At 45.0% G+C, this 17,703-nt stretch overlaps 1 long non-coding RNA gene across 1 annotated transcript; it reads left to right on the top strand.

The window, feature by feature from the left end:
* Positions 1 to 2,083: 2,083 nt before the first annotated feature.
* LOC137352061 (uncharacterized) lies at positions 2,084 to 16,711 on the top strand. The gene is made up of 3 exons (XR_010969631.1): positions 2,084 to 2,318; positions 10,541 to 10,636; positions 15,805 to 16,711. It is a non-coding gene; the product is annotated as an uncharacterized lncRNA (long non-coding RNA).
* Positions 16,712 to 17,703: the final 992 nt, after the last annotated feature.

Below are 17,703 nucleotides of genomic sequence, written 5' to 3'. Positions count from 1 at the left end.
ACATACTGTTTCAAGATGCCCTCCTGGATGCTCCTCACAAATTCTGCCCCATCCAAGCCCCTAGCACTAAGTGAGTCCCAGTTAATATTGGGGAAGTTAAAATCACCCACCACTACAACCCTGTTACCTTTACACCTTTCCAAAATCTGTCTACATATCTGCTCCTCTACCTCCCGCTGGCTGTTGGGAGGCCTGTAGTAAACCACCAACATCGTGACTGCACCCTTCCTATTCCTGAGCTTCACCCATATTGCCTCGCTGCATGACCTCTCTGAGGTGTCCTCCCGCAGTACAGCTGTGATATTCTTCTTAACCAGTAATGTAACTCCCCCACCTCTTTTACATCCCCCTCTATCCCGCCTGAAGCTTCTAAAGCCTGGAACATTTAGCTGCCAATCCTGCCCTTCCCTCAACCAAGTCTCTGTAATAGCAACAACATCATATTTCCAAGTACTAATCCAAGCTCTAAGTTCATCTGCCTTCCCTGTTATCCTTCTCGCATTGAAACAAATGCACTTCAGACCACCAGTCCCGCTGTGCTCAGCAACATCTCCCTGCCTGCTCTTCCTCTTAGTCCTACTGGCCTTATTTACTATGTCCTCCTCATTTACTTCACTAGTTGTCCTACTGCTCTGGTTCCCACCCCCCTGCCACACTAGTTTAAACCCTCCCGAGTGACGCTAGCAAACCTTGCAGCCAGGATATTATTGCCCGTCCAGTTTAGATGCAACCCGTCCTTCTTGTATAGGTCCCATCTGTCCCTGAAGAGAGCCCAATGGTCCAGATATCTGAAACCCTCCCTTCTACACCAGCTGCTCAGCCACGTGTTTAGCTGCACTATCTTCCTATTTCTACCCTCACTAGCACGTGGCACAGGGAGTAATCCCGAGATTACAACCCTGGAGGTCCTGTTTTTTAACTTACTACCTAACTCCCTGAACTCTCCCTGCAGGACCTCATCACTCTTCCTGCCTATGTCATTGGTACCGATGTGTACCACAACCTCTGGCTGTTCACCCTCCCCCTTCAGAATGCCCTCTGTCCGTTCAGAGACATCCTTGACCCTGGCACCAGGGAGGCAACATACCTTCCTGGAGTCTCTTTCACGTCCACAGAAGCGCCTATATGTGCCCCTGACTATAGAGTCCCCTATAACTATTGCTCTTCTGCACTTTGTCCCTCCCTGCTGAACAACAGTGCCAGCCGTGGTGCCACTGCTCTGGCTGCTGTTGTTTTCCCCTGATAGGCCATCCCCCCCAACAGTATCCAAAACGGTATACTTGTTAGAGAGGGGGATAGCCACAGGGGATTCCTGCACTGACTGCCTGCCCCTTCTAGCGGTCACCCATCTATCTGCCTGCACCTTGGGTGTAACCACTTCTCTAAAACTCCTGTCTATGACGCTTTCCACCACCTGCATGCTCCTAAGTGCATCCAGTTGCCGCTCCAACTGATCCATGCGGTCTGTGAGGAGCTGCAACTGGGTACACTTCCTGCAGATGTAGTCGCCCGGAACGCTGGAAGCATCACGGACTTCCCACATCTCACAGGTGAAGCACTTCACCCCTCTAACTGACATTTCTATCACTAATTAGTTAATTGATATAAAATAAATAAATACTTATTAAATCCTTACTAAATTATGATACACTTCACTATGTGGTCCCTCGTGCTAGATTTCTACAATAAATATTAAATGCTGTCTAAATACAGTAATCTCCTCCCTCTGGTTTAGTTACTCTACTTATTAATTAGTTAATTAGTGTTTTAATCATTTTTTATCAATTTTTACTGCTCATGATTTTCTAATAAAGATCTTACTGAACAATTGTTTCTGAAAAAATTGTATAATGGCCTTCAATAGTAGAGGACTGCTATTTAAAGAAGAAATATAACACTCCTGCCAATCTCAAATTCCTACTAACTTCTTTCTGTGAAATAGCTATTGGTTTATATATCATTGCATGAGTTGAAAAAAAAACGAATGATTCTCATTGGCTTTGGCAGGTCTCAGCCCTTCTCGCTGTTTGAACTTTTACTTTCATTGCTGCTTTCCTGTGCTCACTGTGGTTGCTTGATTTACTAAAGCTTGTACATACTTGTGGACTTTGCTCAGTATAAATCTAAAAGAGGTGCTCTGAATTCGAAGGACGAAATGACAGAAGAATAGTTGATCCTTGGAGCACTCAATTTTCATTACAACTGAAATATTTTTTACTGGATCATCTCACCACTAGTAATTTAAAAAAAAAATGATGATGCAGTGCTCTGTAAAGGAGTGGGAAAAAGGACATCTCTATTGACCATATTATATGCTGGTAAGATTATCAGGTGATTGGAAATCATTGTAATTTGAACTGTGAAGCACTCAAACATGCATTAATTGTTCTCGTCACATTGTATTGAGAGCAATCGCCATTTCTAACAATAACTTACATTTAGAGAGCACCTTTAATGTAGTAAAATGATACCAAGCCACATAAAGAGACATTCTGACAGGTGACTAAAACCTTGGTCAAAAAGGAAGGGTTTGAGGAGCATCTTAAAGGAGATGGAGAGGCAGAGAGGTTTAAGGAGGGAATTTAGGAACCTAGGGCCTAGGTAGCTGAAGGCAGAGCCGCCAATGGTGGAGCAATGAAAATCGGAGCTGCGCAAGAGGACAGAATTAGAGGAGTGCAGGGATCTTGCAGGATTATAAGGCTCAAGGAGGTCACAGAGATAGGGAAGATATTCATTGCTACTAATACAGCCAATAATTCTTTAATGGACTGCGTTGCTCAGAATACGAGATAGCACCTCCCGATTCAACTACACTTTTTACAAGGATTATTTTCATCCTTAGGTAGAAAATGTAACATTGCTATTCAAGAAAGGAGGGGGAGAAAAAACAAAGAACTTCAGGCCAGTTATCAGACATCAGTTGTCGGGAAAATGTTGGAATCCATTATTAAGGAAGTGGTAACAGGGCACTTAGAAAATCAAAATATGATTAAGCACAATCAACATGGTTTTATGAAAGGGAAACTTGGTTTGACAAATCTGAGAGTTTTTTTGAGGAAGTAACTGGCAGGGCAGATAAATGGGAAACAATGGAAGTATTATATTTGGATTTTCAAATGGCATTCAACAAGGTGCTACACGAAAGGCTGTTGCACAAGATAAGGGCTAATGGGATTGGCGATAATATAATAGCATGGATAGAGGAACGGTTAAAGGACAGAAAACAAACATAATAAACAGGTCATTTTCAGGTTGGCAGGCTGTTACTGGTGGGGTGCTGGAAGGATCAGTGCTGGGGCCTCTGTTTTTTTACAATCTAGATTACTGATTTAGTTTGCAAGTAATGCATCTAAGTTTGCTGATGATACAAGGCAAGATAAGAAAGCAAGCTGTGAGGAGGACACAAAGGGCTGGATTTTGTACCACAGACACCGGTCCTGCCATCGGGACCAGAAGTGGGTGCAGGGCACATCGGGGGCAGGTACGACCGGCTGCACACAATCCAGCAGTGGCCGGCCAATTACGGTCCTTGAGGCACAGGGGCCGATCAATTACGTGTTCGGAGTCAGGGGCATAACAGAAGAGGCCAGTGTCAGCTGACGTAGCAGCATTTTTAAAAGGCTGCCAGCCTTGCTTTAAATCTTGTTGTCTGCAGGCACATGTGAGGCAGAGTTCAGAGCGGCTGCAGAGTGATGGCAGAAAGTAGACCTCAAGTGGTCCTACAAGCTGCCTTGGAAAGGCGGGAGGTCCTCTCCTTTAGGGACGGGAGGAGGAGAGCTGGGCACTTGGCCAAGTAAGCCTGGCTGCAGATTGCAGAGAAAGTCAGCAGACGTGCGGTCACTTCAAGGACCTGGATTCAGTGTTGAAAGTGGCTCAATGACCTCATCCGGGCAGCGAAATTGAGTACCTTTTAATGCCTTCACCTCTTGACCTTGTATCTGGCAAAGCAGGAGGGTGTGTTGGATGGAGAGGGGGTGCCCACCCAGACATGGACAAAGGGTCAGGGGATGTATGCAAACTACCTGACGCATGGCGAATTAGCCCTGACGGGAGGCTGTTTGCCAGTGCACAGCCTCACAAGGTCCCTGGAAAGGGGTTGCGAGGAGGAGGTATCTGTGTTCCCCCATTAATGGCAGCTGGACTACCGCCAGCCTATGTCTGGGGTTTGTTCTCACTGGGAGGCCAACAGCTTCTGTCTCTCTGTCTGCAGAAGAAGATTGTCAACAATCGTAGACAGCAGGCCAAGACCGGGGGTGGGCTGCTGATTCTCCATGTCCTGATCCCGATGGAGGAGCAGGTAATGGAGCTGGCTGGGCTGCAGGATGGATGGAGCATTGCAGATAGAGAGACAGGGGCTCCTTCCCAAGACAGGGAGTAAGTTCATGATTTTTGTGTCTCCTTCTATTTTCAAACAGAAACTCACCAGCCACTCAGTTCGGACTGGTAAAATAAACTGTGACCTGGATTTAACAATAGGCGGACCAGAGCCAGCCACCGACTAAAAAGTCGGTGGCGAACCCGCTTCCACCTCGCCTGGCAATCCAACCCATATTTTGTGGGTCGCCGAGCTTCAATTGGTGTGAGGTGGGACTTCCACCCACTTGAGGTAGGAGGTCCCGCCTAATAGAGCTGCCGGCCAATCAGTGGGCTGGAAGCTCTTAGTCCTAGCAGCGCCACTGGGAACAGTGGCCACTGCTGGGACTACAGTCCAGCGTAAAGAAAAGATGTCAGGGAGCCTGGAGCAAAGGTAAGGTTTGGTTGCCTCGCCGGGGGTAATCGGTTGAGCCCCGGCAAGGCAAGGGTGGTTGACTGGGGGGGATGAGGGGGGCGTGTAGGGTGTTGGGGGTGGTTGAGGTAGCGGGGGCGGCCCTCCATCGGGCACAAGGTGCCCGATCATGAGGGCCCCCCCCCCCCCCCGGGACGTTCGCAAGTTCGGGTCTAGGATGCCCGCTTGCCACATGCAAAATCCGCGTGGAGGCGGGCAAAAGCCCTTAAGTGGCCGTTAAGTGGCCACTTAGGGCCTTGATTGACCTGAGGCAGCAGAGGCGGGAGCGGGTCGCGAAGGCCTCCCGGAGCCTCCCCTTCTATTTTACACCACCCCCCGCCATCATGCGCTCTTTGGGATGGCGTAAAATTCAGCCCTGTGAGTTCTTAGTTCGAAGATTACAGTAATATATACATATTGATGGAGAGCTCATACATCTTGCTTGGTCAACCAACACTTTCCAACAATGGTGTCACGTGACAGACATCATATCCTGTCTGATGATGTATACAGATTATGAGCATACCCACTTAAAGAGATACTTCAACAGTGATTGGGATCAAGGGTGCATCTGCAGCTATGGAGCCATTCACCTCATCAGGCATGCGGTGCCTATAGGGATCTCCAACATAGGGTTGTGTGCTCTGTCGGGAGAGGAGGCCCTTGACACTTACATGTCTCTATTCTCTCATGCAGATGACGTGGTGAAAACTGGAAGAGCCTGCCACCTCTGATGGGGAGGAGAGAGTCTCAGAGGGTGCTTATTATCTCATACCTCTGCACCCTCCACCAGCACAGATACTCTCACATCAGTGGGTATGCACTCGCAGTTAGATTCAGGCACACAACCTGATGGACACAGCATGGGCACAACTGGGCAGCTGACGGAGGCAATGACAGTCCAGGCCTCTGGCAGTTGGAGGAATGTGGGAGGTCAGGCCCATGCTGAGCCCCAGACTCATGACGTCTCTCTGGTGTCGTCAGCATCACGAGAAATGCTGCAGCTGCAGCGGGAGGTCAGGCAACATCTAGCAGAGAGGCCTCCTCCATTGAGAGATTGGCAACTCTCCTGGAGAGCCACATCCAACAGAGCACTCAGTGTCTGCAGGACATTTGTGCAGACCTGCATACCTTCCACACCTTGATCATGATCTCAAGGCAGCACTGGCAAGGCGAGAGGCGGGTGGGGGACCTGGAGTCACCACCAGATCCTTGACACTCCAGCCTCATCATCCAAGGAGGCATCACACTCTTCACTATTCTCATTATTCATGACCCCCCCCACCTCTGTCGCGACAGGGTGTGCAGAGCACAGCAGACCACCATGATATGTGAGACCCTCACCGGATCATACTGAAGGGCTCCGCTGGACTGATCTAGGCACCTTAAACTCATCTTGAGCAGACCAAAGGCCTGCTCAATGCTTGCTTGTGTTGTCCCGTGGCAGGTGCTGTACCTCTCCTCTGTATTTGTGCCTGGGTTCCTCACAGGCGTCAGAAGCCATGTCCTCAGTGGGTAGCCCTTGTCTCCAAGGATCCATCCCTGAAGGCGGGAGGGAGGCCAGAAAAGCTCTGGCACCTGGGATTGCCTCACAATGTAGTCATCATGGCAACTTCCCAGGAAGCATGCACAGATCTGCAGGATCTGTTTACTGTGGTCGCAGACCAGTTGTACTTTGAGGGAATGGAAGTCCTTCCTGTTGATGAAGGCTTCTGGCTGGTGTGCAGGATGGCCACATGCGTGCAGTCGATGACACCCTGCACCTGGGAGAATCCAGCGATGGCCCCGAACCTGATGGACTTCACAGCTTGAGAGTTGGGATTGGTGCAGAAGCGCTCATAGTCACAAGCCCTCCTGAAAGGGGCACTGGTGGCCTCCTTGATGCACCGATGGGCTGCTGACTGTGAGATCCCACACATGTCCCCAGTGGATCTCTGGAACGATCCAGAGACATAGAAGTTCAGTGTCACAGTGACCTTCAGTGCCACTGGCAATAGATTCTCACCAAGTCCCCTGGGGTTCATCTCATCCTGCATCATAGTGCATAGGTCAGAGACGGCCTCCCTAGAGAGGCGGAGTCTTCATTAGCACTGCCCCTCGGACATCTGTAGGTAGTTAAGGCCTGACCAGTATACCCTCTCTGGAGGGGAGCTTCTTCTGCGTGGAGGAGGCTGCTAGCTTTCCCTTCTGGGCACTTCACCATTATCTGGAGGCCGATGCTGACCTTCCTGTGGGCTTGCAGGTCATAGCTTTGCCACTGCTGGTGCCTGGACCTCCCTCCCACTCTGCTGAACTACCTCTTAATGGGGTCCCTGAAACCTGGACTAATGAGGCCCAGGATAGGTGGCCTCCCCCTAAGTACAAGACCTTCACTGCTAATGGCCCTGCCCCACTTCCCCCCACTTGTTGTCACGGATGACTTCCCTGTTGCCCCCAGTATGGCACCCCCGCAGTGCTGGGACCTTTGCCCCACTCCTCAGACGATGCCCTCCCTTCTCCACCCTGCCTGGCAGTCGATGCTGCCTCTCCCAGTGGCCTCCCCTTGCAGCCAGCAATGAGCACCAGCCTCCATGTCATCTCCCTCAACCAGACGAGGCTCTGAAGCCCCATGATTCCCGAGCACCTTTAATAAAATTTAAAATTCAGAATAAAATCACTGTCAATCAGTCTCCTTACTGCCTGCCCGCCACGTCGATGTCTGCTCTCCACCCTCCATGTTTGCCACCATCGATAAAATCGGGATGGGATGTCACGACATTGGACTTCCGATCCGACGTCTCCCATCCCAATTTTATGCTTCTCCCCGCCTCTGTTCTCGTCCCCAAAGACCACATAAAATTAAGTCCAAATGCCATGAGGGTGGCAATACCTGGTTCAGGTATTACCGCTCTTCCCAAGCCCTACACCATAAGACATGCTTGGGAGAACATCATGGACAAGGTCAACACTGTGCCTTTTACTTGCATAACTGATAGAATGTCAAGAACCATTTCTGAAATATGCAAATGAAAAGTCAAGTAGAAACTGGCCTTCAACTGGGGCAATTTAGCTCAAGATGTGGGTTAGGCATGTACAAAATCCTTTGTTATGGATTAGAAATCACCTGCACATTTATTGGATGGAAGCTTTTCCTATTGATGTAGAGCATAGGGTTTACCATGAACATCTCCACGTGTGTGCATTTGATGACACCCAAGACTTTGGGTGAGGTGTAATTGCTTAGAGTGCACTCTTGCAATCTCCTCAACTACTGATCCATACCCATGTGAAAATGGATGGCTAAGACCCCTCTCACACTCTGCCCCAGTTACATTATAGTCTGCCTAATCACACAACAATGCCTGTTAAATAAACTAAAAGCAAAATACTGTGGATGCTGGAAATCTGAAACAAAAACAAGAAATGCTGGATTCACTCAGCAGGTCTGGCAGCATCTGTGGAAAGAGAAGCAGAGTTAACGTTTCGGGTCAGTGACCCTTCTTCGGAACTGACAAATATTAGAAAAGTCACAGATTATAAACAAGTGAGGTGGGGGTTGGGCAAGAGATAACATAAACAATCAGCAGAATATAAGAACATAAGAAATAGGAGCAGGAGTAAACCATAAGGCCATTGAGCCTGCTCTATCATTTAATATGATCATGGCTGATCTGCTACCTAAACTCTACTCTCCCACCTGATCCCCAAATCCCTGGATTTCCTGAGAGATCAAAAATCTGTCTATCCAGCCTTGAATATATTCAGTGATGGAACATTCACAATGTTCAGGGATAGAGAATTCCAAAGATTCACAACATTTTGAGTGAAGAAATTTCTCCTTATCTCAGTCCTAAATGATCGCTGGTTAGGCCACAGCTGGAGTATTGTGAAGTTCTGGTCACCACATTACAGGAAGGATATAATTGCTCTGGAGAGAGTACAGAGGAAGTTTACGAGAATGTTGCCAGGGCTTGAAAGTGACAGCTATGAAGAAAGATTGGATAGGCTAGAGTTGTTTTCCTTATAAAAGAGGAGGCTAAGGGGTGACTTAATTGAGGTGTACAAAATTATGAGAGGCTTAGATAGGATAGACAGGAAGGACCTGTTTCCCCTAGCAGAGAGGTCAATTACCAGGGGACACAGATTTAAGGTGATTGGTAGAAGGACTAGAAGGACATGAGGAAAAACATTTTCACCCAGAGGGATCGGTGGAGGCAGAAACCCTCAATTCATTTAAAAGGTACCTGGACATGCACCTGAAGTGCTGTAACCTGCAAGGCTACGGACCAGATGCTAGAAGGTGGAATTAGATTGGGCGGCTAGTTTTTTCAGCTGCACAGACATGATGGGCTGAATGGCCTCCTTCTATCCTGTAACTTTTCTATGGTTCTATGGTTCTCTCAATGCCTTATCCTGAGACTGTGCCCCCATGTTCTAGATTCCCTGGCCAGGGGAAACAACCTCTCCGTGTCTACCCTGTCAAGCTCCTTGAGAATCATGTAAGTTTCAATGAGATTACCTCTCATTCTTCTAAACTCCAGAGAATATACGTCCAATTTTCTCAGCCTCTCACCATAAGACAACCCTCTCATTCCAGGAACCAACTTAGGGAATCTTCTCGAAACTGCCTCCAATGCACGTATATCTCTCCTTAAATAAGAAGACCAAGATTGTATGCAATACACCAGGTGTGGTCTCAACAACGCCCTGTAGAGTTGAATAAGACTTCCTGACTTTTATATTCCACCTCCCTTGCAATAAAAGTCAACTTTGCCCTCATAATTACTTGCTGTGCCTGCATGCTAACTCTTTGTGTTCTATGTACCAAGACACTCAGAGCTCTCTGTACTGCAGCATTCTGGAGTCTCTCTCCATTTAAATAATACTTTGCTTTTCTTTGTGTCCTCCTCACAGCTTACAATCCTACCTAGCTTTGCATCATCAGCAAACTTAAACACATTACTCTCAGAAGATGGGAATAAACACTGGTTAAGTAACTCAGGGAGGCTGTGAACTTCACAACCACAGGCAGAGCAGTTCGAGCCACATAAGACTATCAATTTGTCTGCAATCATTGTGCACGGTTGATAATTGTTTTTCTGGAGAGCCATGAATTCCTTCGACACTGTTCTCCCATTTATCACCAGTATAACGTTTTGGTTCGATAATTCTTTCCCAGCAGATATGGTCTTAAAGTCATAGGGCTGGATTTTGTTATCACGCCGCTGGGAGCAGCAGCAGGTGCGCAAAATGTTGGCCGTCCCACATGTGACGTTTGCAGCCGCACCACCATGATTATGGAGCAGGCAGCCACTTAGCATTATGATGGCGTCTCCTGATGTTGGACTCTATGATTCTATAACCCTACCCCCGCCACAGTACCCACTTGCAGAGATCTCCCCCCCTCACCACAGTACTCAGTTGCAGAGTTCCCCTCTCCCCCCCACAGTACCCACTTGCAGAGATCTCCCCCCCCCACCACAGTACCCAATTGCAGAGTTCCCCTCTCCCCCCCACAGTACCCACTTGAAGAAATCTCTCCCCCCCCACAGTACCCATTGCAGAGTTCCCCTCTCCCCCTGCACAGTATCCACTTTCAGAGATCTCCCCCCCAACAGTACCCAATTGCAGAGTTCCACCCCTTCCCCCCGTCCCCCCCCCCCCAACCGCCAACCACAGTACCCACTTGCAGAGACCCTCCCTTTCCTCACAGCTGCAGATTGAGCTTAGAGGCAATGTTCAATGCCAAAACAAATTCATGAAGATAACAGCATATAACTTACTTAACCTTTGCAGGCACCGAGGACAGCCGCCATTGGCGCCAGCTTTTCAAAGATGGGGAAGTGAAGGCACATGAGTGCTGCACCTCATGCAGAAGACCACGTACAGCTGGTAGGATCCCGGTGAATTATATACTAAAGCATGCAAAACAGTATTTAACATATTTAAACTGCAATCCCGTCACTTCGCGGCGGAGGTGTTGCCACGGAACCTCCCCGCCTCCAAGAAAATTGCAACCTGGAATTGCATTCCGTAGTGGATGAATCTGCTCCGATTCTCCGGACCCCACCTCCAACATATATGCCGCCTGCCAACCAAGCACATAGAGTCATTTACGGCACAGAAGAAGGTAATTTGGCCCATCAAGCCCATGCCGGCTCTCCACAGAGCTATGCAGTCAGTCCCACTCCCCAGCTCAATCCTCATAGGCCTGCAAGTCTATTTCTCTCAGGTGGCCATACAACTTCCTCCAGAAAACATTGATCATCTCTGCTGCCACAGCCCTCGTTCCAGGTCCTTAGCACTTGTTGCATAAAAAAGTCCTTCCTCATGTTCTCTCTGCATCTTTTGACCAAAACTTTCAATCTGTGTCCCCTAGTCCTTGTACCATTTGTTAATGGGAACAGTTTTTCCTTGTCAAATTTATCTACATTTGTCATAATCTTGTACATGTCTATTAAATCTCCCCTCAATCTCCTTTGTTCTAGGGAGAACAAATCAAACTTTTCCAACCTAACCTTGTAATTAAAATCCCCCACCTGTGGCACCATTCTCATAAATCTCCTCTGCACTCTCTCAAGGACCCTCACATTCTTCCTGAAGTTTGGTGACCAGTACTGGACACAGTACTCCAGTTGGGGCATAACTAGAGCTTTATAAAGATTCAGCATAACTTCCCTGCTTTTGTATTTAATCCCTCTCTTTATAAAGCCCAAGATCCATATGCTTTACTAACCACTCCCTCAATATATCCTGCCACTTTCAAAGATCGTTGCATATGCACCCCCAGGTCCTTCTGTTCCTGCACACTCTTTAGAACTGTGACATTGAGTAGATACTGCCTCTCCCTATTCCTCTGCCAAAATGCATCACCTCACATTTACCAGTATTAAATTCCATCTGCCACCTCTCTTCCCATTCTGCTCGCCTTTCTATGTCCTGTTTCAGGTAGTTCATATCATCCTTACTGTTTGCCTCCCTTCCAAATTTGGTATCGTAAGCAATTTTTGAAATTCTACTTTGTATCCTAAGATCCAAGACTTTTATATATAGCAAAATAAGCTGTAGTCCTGTCACTGACCCTTGGGGAAATCCACTGTCTACCATCCTCCAGTCTGAAAAGCAACAATTTACTGTGACTCGCTGTTTTCTCTCCTTAAGCCAATTTTTTATCCAATCGGACACTGACCCTCCTATTCCATGAGCCTCAATTTTGTTAACCAGCCTTTTATGTTGTACCTTATCAAATGCTTTCTTAAAATCCATATAAACAACATCCACCGTATTCCCTTCATCAACCTTCTCTGTTACTTCATCAAAGAATTCAATTAGATTTTAAAGCATGATTTGCCTTTTACAAATCCATGCTCGCTATCTTTAATTAACTCAAACTTCTGTAAGTGTCCATTGATATTTTCCATGATTATTATTTCTAAAACCTTACCCACCATTGATGTTAAATTGTAGTTGCTAGGACTGTCCTTACACCTTTTCTTGTATATTTTCCACTCTCCAATCCTCTGGCACCTCCCTTGTATCTAGGGAAGTTTGGAAGGTTATGACAAGCCCTTCCATTATCTCCATCCTCACTTTCTTTAGCAACCTGGGATGCAAGCCGTCCAGACCAGGTGACTTATCTACCCTAAGCATAGCCAACCTTTTTAGTACCTCCCCACTCCCAATTTTTATCCTATCCATTGCTTCTATTCTCTGCTTCTACTGATATTTTGTCAGCCTCCTTTCCTTAGTGACGACTGATTCAAAATACTCATTAAGTATATGAGCCTGGCCCTGCACCTCTAAGCACATATTACCCTCTTTGTCCCTAATAGTCCCTACCCCTACTCCTCCTTTTACTACTCGCTTACTATTTACATGCTGGTAGATGATTTTTGGCTTCCCTTTTATGTTGACTGCCATTCTAGTTGCATATTCTGTCTGTGCCAGTCTTATTTTCCTCTTCACCTCCCCTCTCAACTTATTGTATATGGCCTGATTCTCGCTTGATGCGTTCACCTGACATGCATCATACACCCTCTCTTTTGGGTCAATATCATCTTTATCTCCCTCGTCAACCAAGGAGCCCTGTTCTTGTTTCCCCTACCTTTCACCATTGTTGATATGTTCATAGCCTGTACTTGAAACATCTCTTCCTTAAAGATAACCCATTGTTCTGATACAGCTCTTCCTGTCAGCCTTTGGTTCATTCTACTCTGGCTAGATCCTTTCTCATCACGTTGAAATTAGCCCTCTCCCAATCTAGACATTCTGCCTTATTTTGTTTCTTGCTTTTCTGCATTACTAGTCCAAACCTTATGATATGATGATCACTTTTACCTAAGTGCTCCCCCACAAACACTTGGTCCATTTGGCCCACCTCATTTCCCAGCACCAGATCCAGCAATGCCTCTTTTCTAGTTGGGCTGAGAACATACTGATCAAGGAAGTTCTCCTGACCACATTTGAGGAATTTCTCCCCTGCCATAACCTTTACTCTAAAATTATCCCAATCGATATTTGGTAATTAAAGTCCCCCAATATCACCACTTAGTGCTCATACCCTTTTTGCTCCTCAACTCTAACCAAATGGATTCTGTCCTTGCCCCTTCAAGGCCATCCTTCCTTTCCAGCACTGCCTGTCACAAGGATGGCTTTCTATGTCTGCACCACATTTTCCATGGCCAGTGTTAGTTATGTTTTCTTAAGCAATCTTTCCAGTCTCTGTTGGGGAGTCTGCCTTTGCAGGGATAAACGGGGCAGAGGATGTCTGCACTAAGCCTTAGGAGCATGTTGCAAAGTAGTAGAGCTAGCAACATCTGTGCTGACTGAGAAACAGGACATTGATTGGCTTTCCAGCCCATAATTTTTAAATTTCTCCCTCTGCTACCCATAGCAACCCTGGATGTCAGGGATGAACAGGTTTCTGTTGTGTCCAAAGTTGCAAAGTCACAAACAAGGAACATGAATTGTATGATAGCATTCCCTTCAATTGCATATAATTGTACCATGGTCACCCATATTTATACACCCAAGGTCAGCAGGGAACTGGTGGAGCTGCTTCTGAAGATGTTTCTGCTGCATTCTGTTAAAGTTACACTCAGGATCCCGGCAAGGTTGGAGCAGAAAATCTAAACCACTTTGTATTCAAATTTCCTATTCCTCCTGCTCCTTTAGTCAATGATGATAGCTATGGTAGCTGTCTTCTTGTATCTTATGAAGCGCTTGTTCTGAGCAGGACTTATGCACTACTTGTGTGCAGGGCATTTAAATTTTGATGATCCACTTTTTTTACTTACTTCATCTCATGATCTCAGTTTTTCAGCAGGAAGTTCATATACCCATTTGTAACATTGCAAACTCTTGTCATTAACTGATAGCTTCACTGAGCAGAGTGACTTTTTCATGGCACACAGCACTGCTGTGCTTCAAACACCATCAGAAATATTACCAGCACCTGGAAGATTGCCCAGAGAATGTATGCATTTGTACTACTCTGATTAGTTTCTTCCATAGACCACCAAAAGGGGTAAGCTCTCAATTTTTATTATATGCCTATAATAAGCAAGTGATATGGATGATGGGAGGTTTTGTTAGAACATCCTAATTTAAAGCAAGGGGCAATGTACAGATGTGTTTTTAAAGTTCTGACATCTGTCTTCAGCATCCCACTTAAAAGGTTTCCTGTCTCTTTAACATTTCACTGTGTTGTAACGTGTTTGTCTGAACCCTATCATTAAAAGGAATGGTCAGTGCTTGAAATTTGATCAGATGATTGTAGTATGTAACAGATAACCTAATATTAATTATATTTTAACTAATTCTTTTAGGCAGCCACCCATGTATTTTTTAAAAGTATATTATTGTCATAGCATCCAATTTAAAAAAAACTTATCATAGGTCTATGTATCAATGCCTTAATGGTGTCCCATCACTTATGGACTAACAACTCAGTGAGAGATAATATTACTTCTTAGCAGCTGTGACCTTTTGCTGATATTGTTTGTACTACATAAGACTGAACCTGATGCTTCAGACCTCTGTTATCCAACATTTGTAACAATAATCTCATCCATGTCTTGACACAGCACATTTTTCAGCACTTGCGTACGATCATCTTTTGCTGCAGTGTAACATGAAACTAAAAGCACATTAAGCTTTCTGTTCTCCTTTTAGTGCCTTTTAGCTGAAATCAATCAGATTGAATTGCACAGATTGTAAGAAATTGATGTTCAGGTATTCTATTCAGTCATTTATAATTCATCAGCAAAAGTACAAGATAAATGTAATTCTTAGGCAGTGGCCCCACTTCAGAATTGAGCAGCTTACTTTCCCAAAGTATTAGCAGATCAAATTAATATCCAATAGGAATGATAGTACCTTTTCTAACATTTTGTCAATATGTGAACGCCTCCAATTGTGTTGTTCCAGATCTACTAATTCAGTAGGGATTGAAAGTCAATTCAAGAGCAAGGGGGCTAAGACTTGGTCAAATTTGTTTTTGTTTAGTGGATCCTTAGCAAGAATTCTGGTTGTTTGACGGTCAACGAGGAGACCCAGATTTGAATCCTAGCCCTAGTAGATGGCTTTTCCCAGTCTCAAACACATCATCTGAAGCACAAAAGAAAAAAAATGACTAAGAAGTTTCTTCTTTTGTTGTTCAAGTAATCTCCAAAATGGAGATGTTTATGAAGATGTCTGTGGATGGATTATTCTGTGCCATTTGATGATACAAATATGAGGCTTATGAAGCCACAGCCAAAGGAGAAATACTGCTTTTTCTCTTCCACATCTTCAGAGTCAAGGACATACAAAATGCAATGTATACAAGCCCACTGCATATGCTTTGTAATTGAGAGGCTTTCGCAAAATGGTATGGCATGTTACACAGATTGTGGCCATAATTTCACTCAGGCCCAGTACTAGTTATGATGGGTTCTCCAGTTAGTGCAGCTTTCAGGAACTTAACCACATGTCAGTCACCACACATGTTCCTAATGATACTAATCAAATATATGTATAGTTGAGCATCTGAATAACTGACTGGTGTTTTTGTTTGACAGCTTCCTGTAACTTGAACCTCTCGAAATAAAAACCGTACGATCTGATCACTGTTTCAAATCAAACTGTTCACAGTAAGTTCTTGAATGTTGAAAAATTTCTTGGACAGTTTCATAAACAAAGATATTGCCTCAAAACAATACAGCTCCAGATTTTGAACACGCACGTCTACTAAACCAGTCAGAAATACCAAACAGCTGGAAGGAAAGCTTAAAATTTCACCACCGGCAAAACTTCCCCCTTTTATCATTGCAGTAAAACCTCCCGCAATGCTTTTTATCTAGACATAAAGCCAAGTGTGGTATAGTGATGACAAAAACAATTGGCATTTATCTGCTGAGGAATAGAAATTGCAAATTGGATGGTTAACATGGATAACTATAGCAGAGCTCTGCTGAGAAAAGATATTAAAATTAATGTTATTTTCTTGTGTAAGCTGGATTAGTCATTTGCAAGCAAATCTACCAGTGTTGTTGTTGGACTAGGGGATCACATACAGTTATGAATACCTAAACATGTTTTCATTTCTTAAATCAAAGATGTATGAGCTTATTTCTGAATGTAAATTGACAAAGTGCATCTTTGCTTGTAACAGCCATATTGTTGTTGAGAAATATGAATTGGCTTCAGTCCAATGCGGCTCTACTACTTCAAAATGGTGTCATTTTCCTTACGGAATCATTCAAGAAGCATTATGTTGCAGTAATAAGAATAATAAGAAAATACTTTTTTAATGTGACTGTTAAGCTCTACAAATATTTTGATGAACAGTTTAAAGGGCACAGCTCCTCAAGAGCTACAACTTCCTCTAAGGACCTGGCTCATTAAAACTACTTACTGAGAGATGAATGCAGAGAGGTATACAGAGCGTCTGTGCACTGGTCAGAAAACTGGAAACTAATAAAGAAATTGTAGCATCTCTTTAGTCAACTGTATCATTTGAGTTACATGTGAATTAAAGATATGAAACAGTAGCTACTTGTTGTGGTTGATATGTAGCCAATCTGATGCTATGATGCAGATGACAGTAATTTCTGCACCAAAATGAAAAGGAGAGATATAATGTGATAAGAAATGAAGCACATTATCAGATCAAAAATGAGTAAAACTCTATGCAAGAGCAGCATATTGGATTTTCACTTCTTGGGACCTGAGTTCAAATCTGGCTGAGACTGCTAGGATAAAAATCTCATTTGCCTGTTGATTGTGACAGTTCTTTATGAAATGAGTTTGGGAAGACTCAAAGCACAAAGCTATTTCTAATTCAGCACTCAAATAGCAATGTAACTTAGTGAGGCCACAAGATGTAGGGTATGGGAATTAGGACACTGTCACACTGGTTTGATAGATGGTGGTCTTCCAAGGTCATACGAACATATGAATTAGGAGCAGGAGTAAGCAACTCAGCCCCTCAAGCCTGCTCCACCATTCAATAAGATCATGGCTGATCGGATTGTAACCTCAATTCCACATTCCCGCCTGCCCCAATAATCTTTCACCCCCTTGCTTATCAAGAATCTTTCTACCTCTGCCTTAAAAATATTCAAAGACTCTGCTTCCACTGCCTTTTGAAGAAGAGTTGTAAAGACTCACAACCCTCTGAGAGAAAAAAATCTCTCCTCATCTGTCTTCAATGGGTGACCCTTTATTTTTAAACAGTGACCCCTAGTTCAACATTCTCCCACAAGAGGAAACATCTTTTCCACATCCACCCTGTCAAGACCCTGCAGGATCTTATATGTTTCAAACAAGTCGCCTCTTACTCTTCTAAACTCCAGCAGATACAAGCCTAGCCTGTCCAACCATTCCTCATAAGACAACCCGCCCATTCCATGTATTACTCCAGTAAACCTTCTCTGAACTGCTTCCAACACATTTGCATCCTTCCTTAAATAAGGAGG

This window comes from Heterodontus francisci, chromosome 1, assembly GCF_036365525.1.
Source record: "Heterodontus francisci isolate sHetFra1 chromosome 1, sHetFra1.hap1, whole genome shotgun sequence".
NCBI classification, from domain to species: domain Eukaryota; kingdom Metazoa; phylum Chordata; class Chondrichthyes; order Heterodontiformes; family Heterodontidae; genus Heterodontus; species Heterodontus francisci.
The sequence above is the reverse complement of the archived record's forward strand: the minus strand, read 5'-3'. Positions and strand labels throughout refer to the sequence as shown.